This window comes from Lipotes vexillifer, unplaced genomic scaffold (assembly GCF_000442215.2).
Source record: "Lipotes vexillifer unplaced genomic scaffold, Lipotes_vexillifer_v1.1 scaffold165, whole genome shotgun sequence".
In the NCBI taxonomy this organism is placed as follows: Eukaryota; Metazoa; Chordata; class Mammalia; order Artiodactyla; family Lipotidae; genus Lipotes; species Lipotes vexillifer.
The window spans coordinates 299,506-326,227 of NW_006799066.1; the positions used below are offsets into that span (position 1 = coordinate 299,506).

Consider the following 26,722-nt stretch of genomic DNA (forward strand, 5'->3'; position numbering starts at 1 on the left):
AATGGATTGTGTGCTGTTGGGTTTTGAACCCTTTTTCAGATATGTGGTGTTCATATATTTTCTTCCAATCTATAACTTTTCCTCATCTTCATGGAGTCTTATAGAGCAAAAGTTTTTAATTGTGATGAAGTCTAATTTAACAATTTTATTTTTTTTTATCCATCATGCTTTTAGTATCACATCTAAGGATTTTTCACCAAACCCTAGCTCTCTCTCAAAGATTTTCTCCTATGTTATCAGCTAAAATTTTTATTATTGTATATTTTATATTTAAATCTATGATCCTTTTTTACTGAATTTTTATATAAGATGTGAGATTATGCCAAGATTCAATGTCTGGTTATAAATTTCTAATTGCTTAACATCATTTTTGGAAAAGACTATTCATTCTCCATTGAATTCTTTTACATTTTGTCAAAAATTCATTGGCCATACTTTTTTTTTCATACGTGTAACTGATTCACTTTACTATATACCTGTAACTAACACAACATTGTAAATCAACTATACTCCAATAAAAATTTTAAACAAAGAAAAATGACTTCATTCTAGCTTTGTGGCCCTTGACATAACACTTAACACTCTGGGCTTCTGCTTCCTCACCAGCTCAATGGAGGCATGTGGAGGACCCTCCAGCTCTTACACTCTTTGATGCTGTCACTGGCTACCAAGCCGGTTTTTACCACCGTTTCTGAGAAAACCCAAGCTGGTTTTTATCAGTTTCTGAGAAGGTACCTAAACTTTTTGAGGTTTCCTTATCCATAAGAAAGAAAATAAAATTGGGAGAGGCCATCCTGAGCAGTGAAAAAAAATGAACTGTGGATTTAGGCAGACAGACAGTCTCAGTTCTTAGCGCTTGTGACCTAAAGCCAGTTATTTGACCTCTCCGATTCTTACTTTCTTGACTTGCAAAATGGAGATAACAGTGTCTGTTGTAAGGATTGTGGAAGGATCTCGCTCGTGCCACCTTACAGTAGGTACAAAATAAATATCATTTTGTTCCTATATCGCTTTCAGCAAATGTGAAAGAGAGGGATGTACATATGCTGAAATGTCTGTAAAAAAAAAAAAAAAAGTAAAGTCTTCTGATTAACACTGCCCACCTCTGTGGTTATCGTAGATGTTCCAAAAGACTGAGGTTAAGAGGCTACAGAGAGCAAAGAGCACCAACCACGAGAAGCACGTTTCAAAGCAGGAAGAGACGTGGTCCTGACCATGGTCCTCTCAGGCACCATCTCAGATGGGCTCTGCGACAGCATCAGGAGGCCTGACGAGACAGTTTGGGCCACCGGCCAGCAGGCACGAGAAGTTCCCAGGCCTGGAGACTTCACCGTGATGGTGCAGCGAGCTCCTGAATCTCAAGGCAGCTCAACATCATACCTGAGACCTAGTCCCGAGGCAGCGCAGGAGTAAAAGGCACTATTTCGAGGAGCAGCTTCAGCTCTAAGTTACCACAGGAAGAAAGCCTCTTATCACATGTAAACATTTACAAGTATCCACAGCTAGCTCTAGGGCACTGTCATCCGAGGGGAACAGGGCGTGCCCAGAAGGAGCTCAGGCAGGGGCCCCTCGCACACTGGGGAGAAGATGCTGCACTGCCACCAGTCTCAGCCAGCACGCTGCCCGTGTCCCCAGCCTCCCCCTGTGCCAGGTCCAGAACACATGACCCCAGCTCAGGCTCTCAGGCTCCAGAAGCTGGTGTAGACAGCAGTGGGTTTCCTGGACAGACTCATTATCCGTAACACAGCAACTGACCTGTCTGCTCCTCGGAAGGAGAATGTATTTTAAACCTGGAAGAGTCATGATTCTGAGATGCTCCACGTTGTCAGCTTTGCCTTCTGCAGACACAGGCCTCCTCCCCTTTGAGGAGGACCCCTCTGGCTGTGGGCTGTACCCTCCCTGTTGGCAGAAATGTGGGGGGCAGGCAAACAACAGGCCTATGACTTGGGTTGTGTCCTGTACATAAACACCTGGGAGAGCAGAGCCAGACTGTGGCAGTGGGGAGTGTGTGCCTCAGGAGGTGGTGATGAGACAGCTTGGCTCTACAAAAGGATTCTGGGTGTGCCAACTCTAGTGGAGCCAGTAGGCAACTCTGGACCTCATAACATCCTGCCCTTGTTTGCCACTCACCACATCCCCAAATCTAGAGGGTCAGCCTTTTTCTAGCTATGGCACCTCACCAGGGAAGTCAACGCTACAGGACCTCAGGGAGCCCTCATGGTGCTAAGGTCGAAGACTCTAGTCGGAGAACATCCTCGTGGTGAGGTTCTGTTCTCACGACAGTCTGCAATCCCTGGGAGTGGCTGCACGTGGCAGGTAAAGGGGGTGAGTGGCTTGGGCACCTGCACCCCACTGAGGAAGCCAGGACCCTTCACATCTGCAGTGGCCGCGTGTAGGAGAGAGGGGCAAGGCCGCACATGTGAGAAGCAAGCACAGGCTGGCAGTGGACACAGGACTCCTTCCTGCTGCAGGACAGCAGGGGCCAGGGCCCGAGGCTGGACTCTTCTAGGGCGCAGATCAGGTTTTGCTGCAGGACTGGCTTGGCTTTGCTGGTTCCAAGGACTCAGTTCAGCCGTCTTCTACCCTCAGACAAACTGCGACAGGTTGGGGACCTTGATGTTGAGATCGCCAAAGTTGATAATCCAAGGCATCTCCAGCAGGCCGATGTTTTTCACGGTGGACACGGCCCAGGCGGGTGCTGCTGAAAGACCACCCTCGGATTTCTCCAGCCTGTTCTGAGCTTCAGTCTGAGCCACGATTTCATTCATGTTTAATTCCAACACCATCCTACCCATCACCACCTCCTGAAGAATGTAGTGCACCTTATCCATATGGAAGATCAAATCCAATTCACAAACATTTTCGAAACACTTGTCCGGAGTCTCCACAAAATCCTGGATGAGGTCCAAGATCCCAAGTTCACTCTCTGATGAATCCCCACAAAATACAAAGTAGAGGGTAGCATAACGCCAATAAATCAGTTTGTTGTCAGACCCACCAATAAAACTTCCACCCCCAAGAAGTTACAGATATTGTCACCCCGTCTGAGAGCTAGATGGAAGATCTCTCGAATAATCTGCTGTTGAATTTCTTCTGGGAAACGCTGGAAGAAGCAGTCAAGCCACGTGGCTTCCTGTGGTTAATGAAAACCAGGATTTTGCCTGAACCATCCTTGCCCGCCACACTCCTTTCACCACCAGCTGCTTCCAGAGAGCCCCTCCTTCCACTACAACCTGGCCATACTTATATGGAACTATTTCTGAGTTTGTATTCTATTTTATTAATATGTGTGTATACATATATATGTGTGTGTATAAATTTAATTTCATTAGTTGTTATTGGGCTGTTCATTGGATGAGTTGGAGTAGTTTATATACTTTCCACGGAATTAATCTATTTCATCTCAACTGTCAAATTTATGTGTCTAGGGTTGCTCAGAGTATTCTCTTATTCTTTCGATGTATGCAAACTCTGTAGTGTGATCTTTTGTTTCAAACTGATAATAGAAATTTCCCTCCTCTCTTTTTATTTGTCAATCTTGCTGGAGTTTTGTCTATTTTACTGATCTTTTCAAATAAAAACTTATGTTTCATTGACTTTCCTATTGTGTGTCTGTTTTCAATTTTATTGATTTTTGCTCTCGTTTTTCTCCTCAACTATGAGTTGATTTTGCTCTTCATCTTCTAAGTTCTTGAAGTGAGAGCTTAGATTATTGATTTGGGACTTTTCCTTTTTTGTCTGTAAGCATTTAGGGCTACAGATTTTCATCCAAGCACTGCTTTAACAGCATCCCACAGTTTCTGATATTTTGCTTTCATGTTCACTAAGTTCAATGTATTTGTTATTTGTCTCAAGACTTCTTCCTTGACCAACAGATTATTTTTTGTGTGCTGTTTTAGTTGCCAGGTGTTTGGGGATTCTCCTGATCTCTTCCTGTTCTTGATTTCTAGTGTTATTCCACTGTGGTTAGAGAGAACACTCCATGTGATTTCAATTCCTTTAAATTTGTCAAGATTTGTTTTATGGCCCAGGAAAATATTTATTTCGGCATATGTTCCATGGATGCATGAAAATAATGTATATTCTGCTGTTGGTAGGTAGAGTGCTTTATAAATATTGATTAGATCCTTTTGGTTGATGGTCTTGTTGAGTTCTATCCTTGATGATTTTCTGTCTAGCTGTTTTGTCAGTTGTTGAGATGGGGTTTTGAAGTCTTCAGCTATAATTGTGGATTTGTCTCTCTCCTTTCAGTTCTATCAGATTTTGCTTCACAAGTTTTGCAGCTTGGCTTTTTGGTGCATACAAATTTAGGATTCCTGTGTCTTCCTAGTGGATTGACTCTCTGTCTCCACTGGTTTTCTTTGCCTTGAAGTCCACTTAATCTGATATTAATATAGCCACTCCTGCTTTCTTTTGATTAGTGTTTGTGTAGTATATCTCAGTTCATCATTTCACTTTCAACCTACACATATCACTATATTTGAAGCAAGTTTCTTGTGTATAGCCAATAGTTAGGTCATGTTTTCTTTTTGTTTTTTAAATCTATTATGCCAACCTCTATCTTTTAATTCAATATATTCAGACTATTTACATTTTCTGTAATTAGTGATAGGTTGAGACTTAATTATGCCATTTTATTTTTTTTCTGTTTGCTGTCTCTGTTTTTCATTTGTTTCTTTTTTTTTTCCTATCTTCTTGTCAGTTCCTTAAACTTTCTTTAGAATTCCATTTTGATTTATCCATGTTTTTAAGTGTATCTATTTCCATAACTATATTAGTAGCTACTTTGCATATTATACTATATTAGCATAACTTACAGTCTACTAATGTCGACATTTTATGTGTTTGAGTAGAGTATAGAAACCTTACTTCCCTTTATGTCCATTTACCCTTCCCCATGTATAACATAATTAGCTTTAATTTTTCTTCTACATAAACAGAAGACCACATTACACAGTTATAATAATTTTTGCTTCAAACATTAAATATAATTATAAAAATGCAAGAGAAGAAGGAAAGTCTTATATTTACTCAGGTTTTTGTTCATTCTCTTCTGCTTTCTTCCTTCCTGGTGTTGCAAAATTCCTTCTTTTATCATTTCCTTTCTGTTTACGGGACTTCTTTTAGTCATTCTTTCACAGTAGGTCTATAAGCAATGAATTCTCTTAGTCTTCCTTACAATCTGAGAATGTCTTAATTTCTTCTTCATTCCTGAAAATATTTTCTCTGGATATAGAATTCTGGGTTGACTTATTTCAGCACTTGAAAACTGCTATGCTACCTCTTTCTGGCCTCCATGGTTTCTGATATCATTGAAATTGTTTCCTGTGTTTCTGACTGCCTTCAAGATTTTCTTCTTTGTCTTTACTTTTCAGAAGTTTAACTATGATGTGTCTTTAGATTTATCCTTTTTGGGGTTCACTCAGCTTCTTGAATCTGTAAGTTTATGTCTTCTGCCAAATTTGGAGAAACTTAATCCATTATTTCTTTGAATTCTCTTTCTCCTCTCCTTCTGGGACACTGATGACATGAACGTTAGATTTTTTGTTGTAGCCCACAGGTCCCTGAAGCTCTGTTCACTTTTATTTTCAGTCTATTTTCTCTCTCTCCTATTGTTCTATCATCACATACACTTTTTCTTCTGTTAGACTATCCATTGACTTTATTTTTTGGCTATTGTAGTTTTCAGTTCTAGAATTTCCACTTGATTCTTCTTTATATCTTCTGTTTCTTGCCGAAAATGTCTATTTTTCCTTTGTTTTGAGGGTGTTCACGATTACCCATGGAAGCTTTTTAATGAAGGCTGCTTTAAAATCCTTGTTAGATAATTCGAACATCTGTGTTATTTCAGTGTTGACATCTAATGTCTTTCTTGATTCAAATTTAGATTTTCCAGGTTATTAGTATAACAAGTGATTTTCTTTTGAAATCTGGACATTTCATATGCTGTGAGACTCTGGGTCTTATATAAGCCTTGTATTTTAGCAAGCTACCCCTGACATAACTCCAGTTGGGGAACAACTCCACCTTGTTACTGCCAAGTGAAATTAGATGCATATTCTCCATTAGGATTCTGTTGACAACTTGAAGGGTGAGGGTCCTTGTTAATGATGGGTCCCCACTGACACTGGGAGGAGGGTTGGCCTCATATTCTCTGAGAGGTGGTTAAAGACCTGACCCTCCTCTAGGCTTTCTCTGACACCAGGTCACCAGGTGTAGATGAATTCCAGGCTCCCATGTCATTTTCACCAACACCACAGGCTCCTCATTACCACCCAGTATGGACAAAGATGCTGTTTCCCCCCTCAGCCTCTGACACAACAATGGCAGGTGGTTTGGGGTACCCTGTTACACACCTAGACTCTCCACTCCAGTTTTGATGATGGGTAAGACTTGGCCACAGCTTCTTCCGTGGTGCTTGGCTGGAGTAGAATAGTTATTATCTAAGTTTCTGTCTTGCTAGGTATCCCTTTTCCTGGCCTTTTGGCTAGAGAGAGCATGCTTTTCTTGCTTTTTTTGTTTTTTTTTCATCTGCTCCCATTGGCATTGTCAGGATGCTAGCTTCTCCAGTCCCAGTGTGGGATAGATGAGTCAGAAAGAAAAGGTCAGGGAACTCAGCATTCTTTGGGTCCTAAGCTCCCTATATCCAGCCTGCCTTCTTCTCTCCACTTTTCAGAGTCTTCTTATGTTTTTCAATATATAATATCCAGGGATTTTAGATGTATTGCACTCAGTGGGAGGCATATGGAAAGTATGTTTACTCCATCTATTGTCCTCAATGTCCTTACCTCTTCCAGCAACTGTTCTCACTAAAAGACAGCCTTAATCAAGCTTATTTTCTCTGGACACATTTCTTCATCTGCTGCAATCACACACAATTAAATTAATTCAACATTGGTAAATGGTTTTCCTTGCTTGGTTAACAAAATGAGCATTTACTTTGACTTCAGCCTTATTTCAATATCTTAAATTTTTTAAAGAAACTTTGTTTCGATGAGATATTCCATTTTAAAATGTCCAGTTTTTCTGAAAATTGCTTTTCTGTGTGTGGGACTATTATAAAGAGTTCCTAATCTAATAATATTGATGTATATAGTATTCATTTAGCACAGCTACAGTGTCACTGAATAATAAACACAATGCTTTGCCATCTAATTAGATAACAAATAATTCACCCTCCACTCTTTCTTAAAAGTACAACATTCAAACACAACTTTTTTTTCCTTATTTTGACATGTTGAGTATGCACTGTTAATAAAAAAATAAATAATTAAATGCTATGTCACAGTAATGAGCATGACATTCAAAATGCTGTTAAGTTATAATTGGATTGCAGTAATTTGTAGTACACCAAGTAGCAACCAAAAGAAAGCCTTGTCACAACTAGTCAGTGCTGTTTTTATAGTGTGAAAGCATCATAGACAGTACAACCAAATGAGCATGGCTGTGTTATAAATAAAACTTTATTTACAGATACCAGAATCCAAGACCACAGAGAAATAAACTAAACACATAAGAATACACACTGGATGTGAAATTTATGCAAATGTAATCTATAAGGAAAAAATACTGTAGTGGTTTCCTCTAGGAGATGTAGAGGAAAGAGGGCTGACTAGAAAGGGGCAAGAAAGAACTTTCTTGAGTTACAGAAATACTCAATATCTTGATTGGGGTGTTGGTTACATGAGGGTACACATTTGTCAAAACATTGAACTGTACACTTAAATCTGTGCATTTTACAGTATGTAATTATACTTCAATAAAACATTGAAATATACTGATAAACTATATTATTAACACAAATGGAACAACTTGAATAGGCTGTATGTTAAATAATAGTATTGTATCTATGTGAAGTTTCTGGAGTTTGGTAGTTGTATTGTGGTTATATAGGAGATTATACTTGCTGATAGATACATCTGAAATATTCAGGAGTATAGTATCATGATGCTTATAAACTACCTCTTAAATAGTTTAGCCAAAATGTGTGTGTATGTGTGTGTGTATGTGTGTGTGTGTGTGTGTGTGTGTGTGTGTGTGTAAAGAAAGAGAGAGGTTGAACAAACAAATGTTTCAAAAAGTTAATAACTACAAGCCTCTTAGATAGCCCCATCCAATAGAGGGCAGACAGCAGAAGCAAGAAGAACTACAGTCCTGCAGACTGTGGAACAAAAACCACATTCACAGGAAGACAGACAAGATGAAAAGGCTAGGTACCAGAAGAAGAAACAAGATAAAACCCCAGAAAAACAACCAAATGAAGTGGAGATGGGCAAACTTCCAGAAAAAGAATTCAGAATAATGACAGTGAAGATGATCCAGGACCTCAGAAAAAGAATGGAGGCAAAGATCGAGAACATGCAAGAAATGTTTAACAAAGATGTAGAAGAATTAAAGAACAAACAAACAGAGATGAACAATACAATAACTGAAATGAAAACTACACTAGAAAGAATCAATAGCACAATAACTGAGGCAGAAGAACAGATAAGTGACCTGGAAGACAGAATGGTGGAATTCACTGCTGTAGAGCAGAATAAAGAAAAAGAATGAAAAGAAATGAAGACAGCCTAAGAGACCTCTGGGACAACATTAAACACAACAACATTCACATTATAGGGGTCCCAGAAGGAGAAGAGAGAGAGAAAAGACCTGAGAAAATATATAAAGAGATCATAGTCGAAAACTTCCCTAACATGGGAAAGGAAATAGCCCCCCAAGCCCAGGAAGCGCAGCGAATCCCATACAGGAAAAACCCAAGGAGAAACATGCTGAGACGCATACTAATTAAATTGACAAAAATTAAAGACAAAGAAAAATTTGAAAGCAGAAAGGGAAAAATGACAAATAACATACAAGGGAACTCCCATAAGGTTAACAGCTGATTTCTCAGTAGAAACTCTTCAAGACAGAAGGGAGTGGCAAGATATACTTAAAGTGATGAAAGGGAAGAACCTACAACCAAGAGTACTTTACCCAGCAAGGATCTCCTTCAGATTCAGACAAGCAAAAGCTAAGAGGATTCAGCACCACCAAACCAGCTCTACAACAAATGCTAAAGGAACTTCTCTAAGTGGGAAACACAAGAGAAGAAAGGGACCTACAAAAACAAACCCAAAACAATTAAGAAAATGGTCACAGGAACATATGTATCAATAATTACCTTAAATGTGAATGGATTAAATGCTCCAACCAAAAGACACAGGCTTGCTGAATGGATACAAAAACAAGACCCATATATATCCTGTCTACAAGATACCCACTTCAGACCTAGGGAAACATATAGACTGAAAGTGAAGGGATGGAAAAAGATATTCCATGCAAATGGAAATCAAAAGAAAACTGGAGTAGCTATACTCATATCAGATAAAGTAGGCTTTAAAATAAAGAATGTTACAAGAGACAAGGAAGGACACTACATAATGAACAAGGGATCAATCCAAGAAGAAGATATAACAATTATACATATATATTCACCCAACATAGGAGCACCTCAATACATAAGACAACTGCTAACAGCTATAAAAGAGGAAATCGACAGTAACACAATAAGAGTGGGGGACTTGAACACCTCACTTACACCAATGGACAGATCATCCAAAATGAAAATAAATAAGGAAACAGAAGCTTTAAATGACACAATAGCCCAGATAGATTTAATTGATATTTATAGGACATTGCATCCAAAAACAGTAGATTACTCTTTCTTCTCAAGTGCGCATGGAACATTCCCCAGGACAGATAACAGCTTGGGTCACAAATCAAGCCTCAGTAAATTTAAGAAAATTGAAATCATATCAAGCATCTTTTCCGACCACAATGCTATGAGATTAGAAATGAAGTATGGGGAGAAAAACGTAAAACACACACACACAAGGAGGGTAAACAGTACGCGACTAAATAACCAAAAGATCACTGAAGAAATCAAAGAGGAAATCAAAAAATACCTAGAGACAAATGACAATAAAAACACGATGATCCAAAACCTATGGGATGCAGCAAAAGCAGTTCTAAGAGGGAAGTTTATAGCTATACAAGCCTACCTCAAGAAACAAGAAAAATCTCAAATAAACGATCTAACCTTACACCTAAAGGAACTAGAAAAAGAACAAACAAAACCCAAAGTTAGCAGAAGGAAAGAAATCATAAAGATCAGAGCAGAAATAAATGAAATAGAAGCAAAGAAAACAATAGCAAAGATCAATAAAACTAAAAGCTGGTTCTTTGAGAAGACAAACAAAATTGATAAACCATTAGCCAGACTCATCAAGAAAAAGAGGGAGAGGACTCAAATCAATAAAATTAGAAATGAAAAAGAAGTTACAATAGAAACCACAGAAATACAAAGCGTCCTAAGAGACTACAATAAGCAACTCTATGCCAATAAAATGGACAACCTGGAAGAAATGGACAAATTCTTAGAAATGCACAACCTTCCACGACTGAACCAGGAAGAAACAGAAAATATGAACAGACCAATCACAAGTAATGAAATTGAAACTGTGATTAAAAATCTTCCAACAAACAAAAGTCCAGGACCAGATGGCTTCACAGGTGAATTCTATCAAACATTTAGAGAAGAGCTAATGCCAATCCTTCTCAAATTCTTCCAAAAAAATTGTGGAGGAAGAAGCACCCCCAAACTCATTCTATGAGGCCACCATCACCCTGATACAAAAAAAAGAAAATTACAGACAATATCACTGATGAATATAGATGCAAAAATCCTCAACCAAATACCAGCAAACAGAATCCAACAACACATTAAAAGGATCATACACCATGATCAAGTGGGATTTATCCCAGGGATGCAAGGATTCTTCAATATATGCTAATCAATCAATGTGATACACCATGTTAACAAAGTGAAGAATAAAAACCATCTGATCATCTCAATAGATGCAGAAAAAGCTTTTGACAAAATTCAATACCCGTTTATGATAAAAACTCTCCAGAAAGTGGGCACAGACGGAACCTACCTCAACATAATAAAGGCTGTATACAACAAACCCTCAGCAAACATCATTCTCAAAGGTGAAACACTGAAAGCATTTCCTCTAAGATCAGGAAAAAGACAAGGATGTCCACTCTCGCCACTATTATTCAACATAGTTTTGGAAGTCCTAGCCATGGCAGTCAGAGAAGAAAAAGAAATCAAAGGAATACAAATTGGAAAGAAGAGGTAAAACTGTCACTGTTTGCAGATGACATGATACTATACATAGAGAGTGCTAAAGATGCCACCAGAAAACTACTAGAGCTAATCAATGAATTTATTAAAGTTGCAGGATACAAAATTAATGCACAGAAATCTCTTGCATTCCTATACAGTAATGATGAAAAATCAGAAGGAGAAATTAAGGAAACACTCCCATTTACCATTGCAAAGAAAAGAATAAAATACCTAGGAATAAACCTACCTAATGAGACAAAAGACCTGTATGCAGAAAACTGTAAGACACTGATGAAAGAAATTAAAGATGATACCAACAGTTGGAGAGATATACCATATTCTTGGACTGGAAGAATCCATATTGTGAAAATGACTATACTACCCAAAGCAATCTAAAGATTCAATGCAATCCCTATCAAATTACCAATGGCATTTTTTACAGAACTAGAGCAAAAAGTCTTAATATTTGTACAGAGACACAAAAGACCCTGAATAGCCAAAGCAGTCTTGAGGGAAAAAAACAGAGCTGGAGGAATCAGACTCCCTAACTTCAGACTATACTACAAAGCTACAGTAATCAAGACAGTATGGTACTGGCACAAAAACAGAAACATAGATCAATGGAACAGGATAGAAAGCCCAGCGATAAACCCAGGCACCTAGGGTCAACTAATCTATGACAAAGGAGGCAAGGATATACAATGGAGAAAAGACAGCCTCTTCAATAAGTTGTGCTGGGAAAACTGGACAGCTACATGTAAAAGAATGAAATTAGAACATTCCCGAACACCATACACAAAAATAAACTCAAAATGGATTAGAGACCTAAATGTAAGACTGGACACTATAAAACTCTTAGAGGAAAACATAGGAAGAACAGTCTTTGACATAAATCACAGCAAGATCTTTTTTGATCCACCTCCTACAGTAATGGAAATAAAAACAAAAATAAACAAATGAGACCTAATGAAACTTCAAAGCTTTTGCACAGCAAAGGAAACCATAAACAAGACAAAAAGAAAACCCTCAGAATGGGAGAAAATATTTGCTAACGAATCAACAGACAAAGGATTACAGACAAAGGATTAATCTCCAAAATATATAAACAGCTCATACAGCTCAATATTAAAAAAACAAACAACCCAATCCAAAAATAGGCAGAAGACCTAAATAGACATTTCTCCAAAGAAGACATACAGATGGCCACGAGGCACATGAAAAGCTGCTCAACATCACTAATTATTAGAGAAATGCAAATCAAAACTACAATGAGATATCACCCAACACCAGTTAGAATGGGCATAATAAGAAAATCTACAAACAACAAATGCTGGAGAGGCTGTGGAGAAAAGGGAACCCTCTTGCACTGTTGGTGGGAATGTAAATTGATACAGCCACTATGGAGAACAGTATGGAGGTTCCTTAAAAAACTAAAAATAGAATTACCATACGATCCAGCAGTCCCACTACTGGGCATATACCCAGAGAAAACCATAATTCAAAAAGATACATGCAGCCCAATGTTCATTGCAGCACTATTTACAATAGCCAGGTCATGGAAGCAACCTATTGCCCATCGACAGACGAATGGATAAAGAAGTCATGGTACATATAGACAATGGAATATTAGCCATAAAAAGGAATGAAATTGGGTCATTTATTGAGACGTGGATATAACTAGAGACTGTCATACAGAGTGAAGTAAGTCAGAAAGAGAAAAACAAATATTGTATATTAACGCATATATGTGGAATCTAGAAAAATGGTACAGATGAACTGGTCTGCAGGGCAGAAATTGAAACACAGATGTAGAGGACAAACGTACAGACACCAAGGGGGGATAGCGGCGGTGGGGGGGTGGGTAATGAATTGGGTGAATGGGAATGACATGTATACATTGATGTGTATAAAACTGATGACTAATAAGAACCTGCTGTATAAAATAAATAAATAAAATAAAATTGAAGCATTAAAAAAAAAGAAAAAATTGGGCTCATAGTCTACACACCCTTGTAACAGTTGCAAGACAGAGATCCACTGAGGTCATCCTGGAAGGATTTGCAAAGAATGACAAGGAAATTGTCTTGGAAATCTACGAACAGGGGCCAGGTTAGGGCACGTTCCTGTGCAAAGGGCTGGAGTTTGGATCTGGAGGCCAGGCATCTGCCAAGAACCCCACAGCAGGAGCTGGAGTCCTGCTGCAGAGCTGCATTGACAGCATGCTTGGCTGCCCTCCATCTGTCTGTTTGCCCTGCCTTCAATTGCTCTGTCTACTATTCTTAATTTTTGTTCCCTCATAGTTTCAGTTCACTACTTCTTACAGCAGTTTCTCAATCTTTAACCTACCTTATTGCCTTTTAACTGAGCTCTCACTCTTATTGTCTCATGATTTCTGGGTTTTTAGTACAAATTTCAAACTTTGCCCTGCTGTGTTTCATCCAGCGCATACAGATAATAGGTTGCTGGCAAGTCTACTAATTGGTTACCCTGGGATCTGTTACTCTCTTGAGCCAATCAACAACAGTGGAAGGAGGAAACATGTGGTAAAGCAAGGCCCCCCTCCCTGGCTGCAAGAGGAGTGGAAGAGGCTGTTTTGCTCACAACAGCGTGTGGTCAGGGAAGGTGTGTTCACATTTCCAATATATGGAAGCATGGTAACATTTTTCCATGTTGTTTAATATCCCCACATGACTATAAATAACTGCATAGTCGTCTACCATATGGAAATTCTGTAATTTATATTATGAATTCCTATTACTGGACCTTTAGATTGTCTTAAGTTATTTTGATAATTCTTTTAAAATAAAATGAAATGAAGCCAGGTTTAAAAATCCCTCAAGCTGACAAAAACCCTCTAAGCCACTTATGCGAAACTAAGTGGTTCATTTCAGGAACGTAAGTGAAATGTAATTTAGGTTATTTCTTGTCAGTGTCTTTGATAATCATAAAAGGTAAGTCATCTTCCTCAAATGGTATAAGATAATCACTTTTCACCAACCGCCTGCAGTCTGGAAACCTCCAGTGTAATAACCAATCATTGAAAAGGCTAAACAACATCCTCCTTTTCACTTTAGAAGCTATCCTGTAATGCCATGCCTCTGAACTTTATACCAGTTTTGGGTTTGAAATCTCCCTGTTCTTGTGTCTCATTCAATAAATTATTCATATCAAGTAAAAAAAGAAAAGTTAATAACTGGTGAATCTTGGTAAAGGTTCTACTCTACTCTTGGCGACTAAAGTCTTAACTAGGAAAGTAACAACAGGTGCCACAGTGAAGAAATGGAAATGTCCGTGTGGGGGAAAGGCTGCAAAGTCAGCGTTTGGAAGATTTGGTCTACATTTGGTCTAAATAGTAAAACACACAGGATGATTGATTCTTACTGGAAGACCAACGGTAAATACAAGGCACCAAACGAATACTACATGTAAAAATTCTTCAGTATCAGAATCTTACTATAAAAAACACCTATCCATGTAACTTTAATTTTATTGGTTCTTAGCCTTCCCTCACTCCTTGCCTAGCTGTGTTTCATAATAATATTGCTCTATGGTATTTTCTGTAAAACAAATGGAACTTATTTTATATCTATGCATTTAAGTTCTCAATTAGAAAATATCTATGTATTAATTTTTGATAATCTCTGGAGCTTGAAATTAGTAAGAGGTTTATATTTTTATCTGTATTGTTATGAACTTTTAACTATTGGTAACATCAGTGGAATCCAGTCATCCCATAGTCCTATAATCTTACAGATATAATTATTTTTAACTGGTTTGTAGTTTTAGTCCTGGTTATTCAGTATTAAAAGAAAACATATTACTTATTTCAAACTGGGTACATAATAGTGTATTTAGGTTGAGTGAATAAGGTAATTTGGCAAACATATGTTAGCGTCTCTTCACCCCCGCTGCCCCACAAATGTCAAGCCATCACTAAGGAATTTTTCCAGTAAGCTCAAGAATATAACTATCTACCCTGTCAATATGTTCATGATTTTTAATTTTTAACCTTTACACATACAATTTTTCTATGCTTGTGATTTGGATATAGGTTTACATTGTCAATGTTACCATATGTAATTAGTACTTCATAGTCAAATGAATGGAAACCACTTATTCTGAGAGCAATTGATAGCATATCTCTTGGTGATAGTGGTAAGAAAAACTGGTTAAGGAAGCAGCCCTGGTCTGAAAAGTATGGATGATATATAGCGAAGAGAGCCCCCAAATGGAGCATTTGGAAGATTAGAATAGATCTGACAAAAAAGCAGAATAAGGATCTAGCCCTGGCTCAGGGAGAAGGCTTGTACAATTTTGATAATTAAAGGAGGCTTTCCAGGTATTTGCAAAATTAATACCATGAGGAATCATGAATCATTCCTTATGGTGTTTCATAAATAACACTAGCTTTCCATTAACCTGTAAAGCTAATTACTATTATCCTAGCACACTGATGCAGATGGATTCTTTCCAGAATAATATTTTAAACCTCACATATATACGGCTTTATAATTTACCAGTTACACCTATCATGTTTCATTAGTCTATTTTATGACTTTAGGCAGAGTAATCATAGATTGCTGACTCAGCTCCACATTGAAGAGACGACTTCAGGCTCCAATAATCATTCTATTCGATGCAAATGAAATTAAAATAGAATTCAGATTCCACGTGTCTAATACTTATTTCCATAATGTCAGTCAACATGAATCAAGTGTGTTATCCATACCTCAGCCAGGTGATCGAGGTCAACATCAACAGTGATCAGTCATGTTGTTAGTGGGCACCCTTGATAAGATATGATGAGAAGGACACTTCACCTCTGTGATCTTCCTCCTCCAAACCGAGAGCCCCAATCTGAAAATGAGAAAAACGTCAGATAATCCCAGTTGATGGATATTATCCAAAGTACCCGACCAGGAATCCCCCAGATTGCTGAGGTCATCAAAAACGAGGAAAGCCTGAGAAATTGTCACAGGCAGAAGGACCCAAGGAGACATAACAACTAAATATAATATGCTGTCCTAGATGGGATCCTGGAATAGAAAAGGGGCATTAGGTAAAAATTAAGAAAATCTGAATAAACAATGGACTTTAGTTAATAAAAATGCATCAGTATTGGTTCATTAATTGAGACAGGTGTACCATAACAAGGTTAAGATGTTAATAACAGTGGGAACAGGGAGTGGGATATGTGGGACCTCTCTGTCCTAACTTCACAAGCTTTCTGTAACTCTAAAAGTATTCTCAAAAGTTTAATAAAAAATAAAGGTCCTCTCCCACATCTTACTGGTAGTTATTGTCACCTTTCCTCCCCAAAATAATTCCATATATGTTGTTGTGTGTCTTGTCAAACATTATATTTAGTATATACACAATAAAATATTAGCCTAGAAACAGCATTATATCTTTTAAAATATACACTGATGACAGAGAAATTATGGGATTTAGTTATCTTCCATTTTGCATTCTTCATCTGGTTTATCATTACAGAGATGACAAAACTAAGCTCTAAAATCTGCATTTGAAAATTACCTTAACATTCATAACCTTATTATGTAATCCAGTGGAATGAACACAACAGATATTTATACCATTCTCAAAGCAGCAAAAAGAAAGCTGAGGCTGAGAAAGAGATCAGCGTCTTGGTCAATGTAATGTGACTGATGTGAGACAAGGCTGGGACTGGACCTGGTTGTTCTGGCTTCTAGGCTGACACCTCATTCCTATACCACTTAGTTTGCCTCTTACCCTACATTTGTAGTATTTAAAACAATCCTACTCTAATAAGCAAATAAAATATTCAACTACAGGGCAATGAAAGTTGCAGTATCTTGTTCAAGGGATTTCATCAATAGAAAAATAATTTCAAATACAGAGTACTCAAGTGCAAGAATGTATGACTAAGCCCAGCCACTGGAAACTGACAAAGCTATCTTTTTAGTCATGCATGCCTACAGCAACTTTTCCCTATCAACAGGCCAGAAATTGAGACAAAATGTTTTTTCAGAAATCAAAGTTGAAAGAAGGAATACTTAAAAGGGCCAAAGTCATCAAAGCTGGGGAGAATTTGAAACTCAACTGTGAGGTTCCGATTGGCAGCTGCCGTTTCTACTTTCCCTAGGACTGAGAGAAATAATAGAGTTGTGTCCTTTGGGCCTTTGTGTGCTTACTCTTCTTTTTTTTTTTATCATTGTTTTTGTCAAAAGTTTTAGAGACAGAGAATGGTCTTCATTTCAGAATATCTTAAATTGTGCCTAATGACTTCAGCTGTGAATAGATACAATAAAGACAAGTGATAATAAATAAACTATTATATTTCTGGGTGGCAAAAGTGGTTCCAGCTGCTGGTCTAATTCTATCTTTGTAGAAAACTGCTTTCAGTGAACTCATCCTAAATTGCTTGACTAGCTAGAATGATTGAGATTTCATTTGAAAGCTCACAAAATGTGGTTCATAACAATTAGGTCAAAAGTGTAACAAAATAAATGGGAAGACAGCTAATCTCTTTAAAGAATTTATATTGAACTGAAGGGCAGTAGGATATTTATCAAAATTCAATTTAATATTAACTAAAATTGGAAATTCACAGGTACTTAGTTTGATTGGAAAAACTCAAAGCAATTTATTTTCATTAAATATTTGTAGAATGTGTATTATACAATGGTTAATTTATTTATTATTTTTTCTATTTACACATGAAACCCCTCTTATAGATTAAAATATATCAACAGCATTCATATCATTAATAATTTCCTTAGATTTATGAAATCAACTTGATCCGTTCACATCAATATAACTTTGTTGAATGTCTGTGTCTTACATCATGCCCTGTAAAAAAAGAGATGAGAATTTTGCCAAATCTAGAGAACCCAAGAACTAAAAGCATGAATTTAGAATATTTTAGAGCTTCAAGGGACATAAAAGACGATATAATCCATTCACTTTATTTTACAGATGGAGAAGTTGAGTACCAGAGTGGTGAACCAAATTGCCCCATTTGATAGAAGTAATTATTAAAAAGCTGGTCCTAGTACACATGTTCCCTTAAATAACTAATCATATTCCATTGCTGTTCCATCATGCTCCCTCTCAATAAAGGTATCTCCGCTGAAGCCTGGTTCTACCTGCTAAAATAGCAATCAGGGTTTCTCAAAGTTTGGTTTGTAGAAAAACAGCATCAGAATCAGCTCATGTTTGATGCTAATCCCCAGTCTAATCCAGTCCTCCTCACTGAGAACCTGGGGGTTAGTTGTGGGGTGGGGCTATGGTTTTATTGGTGGTGCAGTGGTTAAGAATCCGCCTGCCAATGCAGGGGACACGGGTTCGAGCACTGATCCCACATGCCACGGAGCAACTAAGCCCATGCGCCACAACTACTGAGCCTGTGCTCTAGAGCCCACGTGCCGCAATTACTGAAGCCCACGCACCTAGAGCCCATGCTCCACAACAAGAGAAGCCACCACAGTGAGAAGCCCACACACCAGGACGAAGAGTAGCCACCACTTGCCGCAACTACAGAAAACCCGTGCGCAGCAAAGAAGACCCAATGCAGCCAAAAAAAAAAAAAAAAAAAGACACCAGGGGGTCATTTGTAGAGACATGGATGGACCTACGGAGTTCAACACAGAGTGAAATCAGGAAGAGAAAAACAAATATTGTATATCAACGTGTATATGTGGAATCTAGAAAAACGGTATAGGTGATCTTATTTGCAAAGCAAAAATAGAGACACTGACACAGAGAACAAATGTATGGATACCAAGGGGAAACGGTGGTGGCAGGGGAGGAATTGGGAGATTGGGATTGACACATATACTCTATAGATACTATGTATAAAATAGACACCTAATGAGAACATACTGTATAGCACAGGGAACTCTACTTAATGCACTGTGGTGACCTAAATGGGAAGGAAATCCAAAAAAGAGGGAATATATGTATATGTGTAGCTGTTTCATTTTGCTGTACAATAGAAACAAACACAACATTGTAAAACAACTATACTCCAATAAAAATTAATTTAAAAAAAAGACACCAGAGAAATTCTTCTGAATTCTGTTTGTGAATAATTGCACTAAATCGGTGTGTATAAAACTTGTCTGATCATAACTCACTTGGAGGGCTTATCAAAAATGCAGAATGCTACTGCACAGAACCACACACGTGCACATGAATACGCACAGAGACACACATAAGTGAATGCAGGTTTTAAAACGATGAAAGCTGAATATGATCTGTAGTATAGTTAATGTGCCAATGTCAGTTTCCTGGTTTTAATATGCTTCTATAGCTACATAGATGTCACTAATAGGGGAAGCCAGGTGAAGAGTACACAAAACTATGTACATACTTTCAGGCTCTCACTAAGAGATTCTGATTTAGCAGATCAAGAGTAAACGTGGGAAGTGTGTGTGTGTGCGTGTGTGTGTGAGTGCGTGTGAGCGCACGTGCGTGTGCGTGTGTGTGTGTGTATAAACAAGAACCTCAGTGATTCGTCATACTGCATCAGGTCTTGGTTTCACCCCCAGCATATATCAGCACTCCTATATCTCCTATGAGGATCTTTTAAAGTTCCCCAATTTTACAATGCGGAAGCTTGGTTTAAAACTGCCTGAAATTTCAGAAACACTTAAAGATTTGCAACAAAGATGTGTAGTCTGTAACCAGGATGGACTTCAGATTCATTACATGCCGATGGATACATGGAGAAAATGTTGGGCAAGTAGCGTGTGTTCTGGCTCAGGGACGATGAAGACAACACAGTATATTTTAAAACAAAGTAATTTAAATGAAAACCACACAAACAGTATGTATCTCCTCACCACTGGCAAACTTTGGGATAAAAGAACATCTATTCAGAGCCCAGATAAGACCTTTTAAAGAAAAAAGGGGGAGAAAGTACATTTTTAATTACATAATGAGACAGTGAGATAATATTGAGAATTTTTATCGTAAATGATGAACTGTCTAGGGCAAATACGAATCCATGAGAACAGCCCAGCACAAAATTAACAGGAAGATTAAAGAAATTGGAGCTTCTCTGTGAGCTTCTCTACTCCTGCTATACTTTTCCTTCACCCCAAATCTAACCTATTATTATTTGCAAGTTCTGTTCACATAGCACAGAACATTTTGGATCTGTGGATTATTAGGCAATGATCAAAAACAAACAAAATACAGCCACGAAGACCAATCAGTCTCCACTGTGGAAAGTCAAGGGCAATCTATTTCAAATCAGCATTTTAAAATTCTACGGCTTTTCGCTCCAAACTGCTGTTTAGTGAGTTGAGTAAGAGAGATAATTCCCTGAGCCCGTTGCTGCTGCCAAGGACAGCAGTTGCAGCAAGAGGACTGCCTTCACATCTGCCCCCCGGGAGAAGCTGTGCAGTTGCAAGGGACGAGAGCCACAGCACATGCAAAAAATCCAGAGTCCCCCAGATCAGCCCTAAAATCTGGCTGGTGTACCTATGAATGGAAGTTGTCATTTTCATTTGTATTAAAAATTTGGACATTCCTTCCACTGACATTGTGTTTGGGTCCAGAGCTTCCAGGGGTATAAAATGCAGGTTGTACTTTCCATAGGTGGTCCTGCACCCCTTACAAAGTGTGACCTTTTGAAGCTTTTTCGTTTCTGTAATTCATCATCTCACACCAGAGAGCCACCTGTTACTGGCGCTCCTCCCACCTATACCAACATGAAATCTATATCTCTCATGACACATGAAGTCATATGTGGTAGTTTCCTACATTCATGTATTCTCTCTCCTCCTATACTGTAAACTCCTGGAGGGAAAATTTTCATCTTTTCCTACCTCTCAACACCTGGAATATGGCAGATAAACTAATGCTGATTAGTTGAATATATTTCTGCTTATTATTGGATTCTAGTACCAATATCATAACTATCACTGCCTACCAATCATAGTATGTATAGTATGATTATTTTTTTCCTACAGTATTTTTTTGGTAACTATTTTAGCTTTTCAATTGCTCCTGTTATATATGTGTACATATGCATACACATTTTTAACATGCATATATATTTATATAGTGCATATATTATATACATGTATATATAATATACAACCTCTGCTATTAAATAGGCATTCTTTTATGACCAGCTTCTAGTACACTCCCTTGCAGAAGGAGACAGTCAAAACACATTATTTTATTAAATAATTTATTTAAATGGTAGTAACAAGAACCAAAAGGAAGATGAAAGTTTTTACCTACACAGAACTGGGTAGGGTTTGAATTTTTAGATATTTTCCCAAAAATGAAGAAAAGGAGTGACATACCCTTTTTGTAATTAGCTCTATTTCTCCTCCTTCTCATGATATCAGTGCATTCAGGTGAAGATATTAAAAATCCTCATGTATATGAATAATGAACCACTATTCATTTATTTTTCATTCCAACCACTTCACACCCTAAGGTATTCAGATGTTTTCCTAGATTCAAAGTAAACAAATTGTATCAATGATAAAACTTTTGTATAAAACTATATTCTTGATATTGAATTCTGTTTTCAATGCTAATAATTTCTGTCAATGAACATAACTATATCCTTGGTGTGATCAAATTCCTGTAATAATTTTATTACCTTTGGAAATCACGTCTGCCAGTTTCCAAAGTTAGGCTTGAGATATTTTAAAAATATCTTATCTAAATATGAGCACTATTTCAGAATAACTTCTTAGGCTGATTTCATTAAATATAGAGCTCCTGGTAACTTGGAGAGATGATCCAGCTGACAGAAGGGTAAATGGAAAATTTCATATCCATTTCAAATTTTAAATTCTGCTATTCATCTATATTTTCATTCAGTTATTCATTCATATACGACTGAGCTTTTATCGTGTGTACAACACTGTGCTGTGTTTATAAGATATGTAAATATTAATAAGATATACTCATTGTCCTTATGGAATTCACAGTTTAGAATAGAAAACTGATACCCACAAATACAATAGTACAATGTATACACATCATGTGCTGCTACATTGGTAACATTCTTTATCTTAGTAACTGTCAGTGTCAAGATTCAAAACCAGAGAATCTGCCTGGCTTAGATGCTTTACTCTACTGGGGATAGTAATGACTTCATCTCATTTCTGTGTCTGGGAGAATTATGGTGTCATTAAGAGAAACAGGGAACTCAGAGGGGAAAATAGTAATTTTGAAAGTAAAAAAAAAAAATAAATTTAGTCTTGAATATACAGTATTTATTCTGAAGTATTGGCCAGATAACAAGCTAGACATGTATTGTGGGCATTTGTAGGACTGAGGAATAGAGAAAGTAAAAGCTGGAGAAACAACCTTCAAAAGAGGACCAAACCCTATACTCTCCACCCAATCCCCAGTTGATTTAATTTACTTAAGTGAATAAAATCTAGCAGCACAAAAGAGACCAAATAGAGAGATTAGTAGACGCATTTTCTACTTGAAATATTTGATGTATAGAGAATACAATTTAGGGATCCTCCAAGATACAATGTGGCAAAGCTTCAAAAACAAGTCCTTCTCTGTAGCATTAGACAAATCACTCTCTCTGGTTTTTCTGAAGGCAATGGAAATGAACATTAACCATTTAAATGGGAGGAAATCATTGTTTTGAAGAACAAAAAAGGAAGTTAACTTGTGTGAAAGTATCTCAAACTAACTGTTGGGGATTTCAGGCTCTACTTTCTGACAGGGAAAATCTGTACAGAAAATAACTTTGTGGAAATAGTGGAAGGAATCAAAGTCTCCAAGTGCTTTAAGAAGATAAGGAGATAAACGTTTTATGATGTAGATGGTAGGGAGGAAAACGCATATAATTAGGTGGTCTCAGGTGGTAAATTTGGGTAAGACCTTCCTACTAACTAACCAGGCCACCTCAAGCGCGTACGTCACTTCCGTCTAGTCCCAGCTTCATCATCTGGAAAGTGAGGACAATAGACTAGATGATCATAAAGTCCTCATTGAATTCTATCCAATAATTCATTACAAATATAAATTTCCAAGGAGCATTTTATTCAGTTCTTGGAGAACTAATGACGAGGGATTGAGATGAGCAATTTTCCATTATATTGGATAGAGCTCAGAAAGGTTGAAGAAAATTAATTGCCTTTGATTGTTTTCCCAATAAAAAATAGAGCCTTTGCCATTTTGAAGCTCTTTTTTCATGCAATACAACATGGAAGCCACAAAGGATCACAGCCAGTAATCTTCAGAGAGTTGAAAGTCTGGGTGATGACCTAACTCTGAGGCTTTTACAGCATGTAGTATGTGGAAACTATCCTACTTCTCTGAAGGTAAACCATTTTCCACAAAACACCATAGTAGAGTCACAGCTGGCTGTCAGAAAATTGCACAGGACTTGAAGACAAACTTCCTTTCCATTGGGTCCGCTTTATAAATTATTTCAAACTATTAGTGGGACATCAAGCTTGCAATAGCCAATGTTTCACTAAAACCTAAGAAACACATCAAAATTGTTTCCCTCTGATGCTGCTTTTCCATGTGAGGAATGGAAATTAAAGAGGAAAATTCATCAGATTCCCACTAAAGGGAGCTCTGGGTATGTTGGCGGAAACAGCACTGGCTAAAGTTTAAATCCGGTGGCTTTTAAAGAGCTCATGAAACCGATGAACCTGAGTGGAATATCCATTAGAATAAGGAGGCGAAAACAGTAACATTTCTTGGTAACTTACCATGAGCCAGGCATTGCGGTTGGAAGTTAACTCGATCTTTAAACATTTCTTTACAACAACAAAACAAAAAGAAACCCAAAAAACTAATACGAGATCCTACTCTGTAGACTTTAAAACCCAAAACAAAAACCCAAAATCGGACACTTAGAGAAGTTACATAACTTGCAAAAGTCCGTATCTTGGTAAACTGCTATGAGGGACATGGATTTGAGCCTGGGGCCGTCTAGCTACAAAGCACTTCTTTGTGACACACTTATCTTACTACTATAACACAGTATAAAATATCATTTTCCTTATCTTCTTAAAGCAATTAGAGACTTTGATTCTACTATTTCCACAAAGCTTTTGGTTTTTTTCAGTATAGATTTTCCCTAACAGAAACTAGAGCCTCACACCACCAACAGTTCAGTCTGAGATCCTTCCAGAAATGTTAAATTTTGTTGTTGTTGTTCTTTAAAACACTGATTTCATAATTTCTTCCCATTTTAATAATTAATGATCATTTCAGTTGCCACTGGGGAATCTGGAGAGAGTTATTTGTCTAAAGCTCCCAAGTAAGGACAGTTCATTGAGAATGTGGAGAAGACAAGGATAGGAAGACGACAGGGAAAGCTGGGGTGGGGACACAGGGATGGAGGGCAGAGAGAAGGAGGGCTGTGTGCTGGGCTCTGTTAAGAGAGCCTAGTGACTCACCTAGGCACGCAGCACAGAGATTAGAGTCACAGCGGGAGCCCCTGAGAACTGAAGCCTTGGCATCAGTGACTGGTGACCAGAGGATGTGATAGGCACGGTAAAGGGAAAAGTAGATTCTTTAAGCTATGTGTGAATATCTTGGTGCTACCCAAGAAGGTGTTCATGTGGGAACTGAAAAAACAGATGGGGTTAGTGGACAAACTTATAAAGAGGGTTTCAGGAGTGGTGACCCAGCTAGTAGGAGCCAGGCCATGGAATATTAGTTTTATGATCACTTTCCACTGGGACAGGGAAGTCTTGAGGAAATACAGATAATTTGCCGTTTTAGAGCTGTATTTGGGGGGATCCTTGAGATAATCACTTTTAGGGCAGAAGCCTGCCATAATGTGCCTTTCTTCCCTTTACTGCCTGGACGTTCTCTAAATTGGCTGAAGTCTGCAAGTCTTCTACGTGAGGTCAGTGACACAACTCAGTCATAATGCTGCGGCTGGCATAGAGGTATCAATTCATGACTGAAACGTAGGCGTGTGACCTGCTTTAACTTGCACATTTCAAGAAGATCGGTGACTCACTGGAAACAGGGCATTGTGGCCTGGATACATGACCACTCTCCACTGGCATTCTCTAAACCATTAGCCCCATAGGAAGGATACTTTGGCCATCTCTCCAGGGCAGTGTGAGGCACTACGCATGCCTCTGGTCCATGCTGTTCTCCCACCTGTAGATCCAGGGACAGAAGTAACCTCTCCCTTCCTCCAAGAGAATTAGGAAGGATCATTTTCTTGGAGGGCCTATTGGATGCCCAAACTGCAATGTCTCCCAGGACATGCACCTAGAATGGCCAGGAACTGCAGCCCTACCAGCTCCTTGGGTCAGTGACTCCCCCATTTCTTCCCTTTGGTCTAAGGAAGACAGAAGCTGACATTAGGCTTGGATTTCATTCTACTTATACCCCATGTGTTTGTGATCTTTATGCAAAGGCCACTCATTTAGAGAGAAAGGAACCTTCTCCTAGTTCCATTTCTAGAACTAGAAACGCAGTGGTTAACCTGCACAGCCCAAGAGATAATGCATACAAAACGACTTGCACAGTAACCCAAAGTTATTATGTTTCTATTTTTACATATTGTTTGTTCCATTATTTATTATTAATTACTATGTTTTTGCACTATTACCAATAAGTTAACCTCTTCACAGCTCCCATAACTTGCTTATTTGGTAAGTTTTATCTGCAATTTCATTTACATCACTCCAAGATCTGCCAGAAATCTCTTGAAGCTTCAGAGATGTATGATAGCCTAAGGGTATGTGAAGATGGGCTTCTTTATAAGGGACAGATGCCCCAGCTCTTTTGAAGGATCCTATTCATTTTGAGTGCTGCACCGGGCTCCAGTAGCAGAAAAAAATAATAAAAAGGGTTAAAGTCAATTTTTTTTCCTACTAAGCCAATTTTTCTTCATATGTTCGGCGGTGCAGCAAAAGTTAATTCATTCTAAAGCACATGGTTTTCCAGAAACATTGTCAATATTATAATGTTCCTTTGCAGCTCTGGCCCAGCCAGTTTATTAGATGAAGCGAAAATACAGATGGGCTGACAAGCAGGGCTGTACTTTGTTGTAGTGGAAAAAACTATCAAAGAGCTCCTCTGAATCATTTTCTTTATTCCAACGTATAGGCTTCTGCTAAAGTTCAGAAGTTAGTGCTTTTATTATTTTATTTTACTTTTCTTGCCCACCCACTTTCTATTAGCTGAGCTGTTTATAGATCTTTTAAGCAGGATAGAGCGTTTTTTCCCCTTAAGACAGGCAAAAAGAAAACCCACCAATGACTCCTCTTATGACTTCGGTAAAACCTCTTTAAAAGAAAGAAAAAGAGTTCAATATGATTTCTTTAGAGAATGCCCTCCCACTAATATAGTTACATGCAAGGCAGAGAAAATGTCTGCTGTTTCCTACAATAAGAAATGAAAGAGCCTGATCGTTCTCAAATGATTGATGGGAAAATACTAAAAGGGCATATATTGTAGTCTATGATGTCTGCATTCAAACCAGCTCAGCCAGTACCTCCATAGGTAAAGGACAGCTTACCTACTTACTTGGTGTTGGGAACAGTGGTTGGATGGCCTCCATCTTTGTTCCCTCCAGCTGTGTGTGGGGGG

The 26,722-nt window shown here is 38.1% G+C and overlaps 1 pseudogene; it reads right to left on the reverse strand.

Moving 5' to 3' along the window:
• Positions 1-2,585: 2,585 nt before the first annotated feature.
• Positions 2,586-23,885, reverse strand: LOC103068793 (AP-3 complex subunit sigma-2 pseudogene; annotated as a pseudogene).
• Between the last annotated feature and the right edge of the window lie 2,837 nt (positions 23,886-26,722).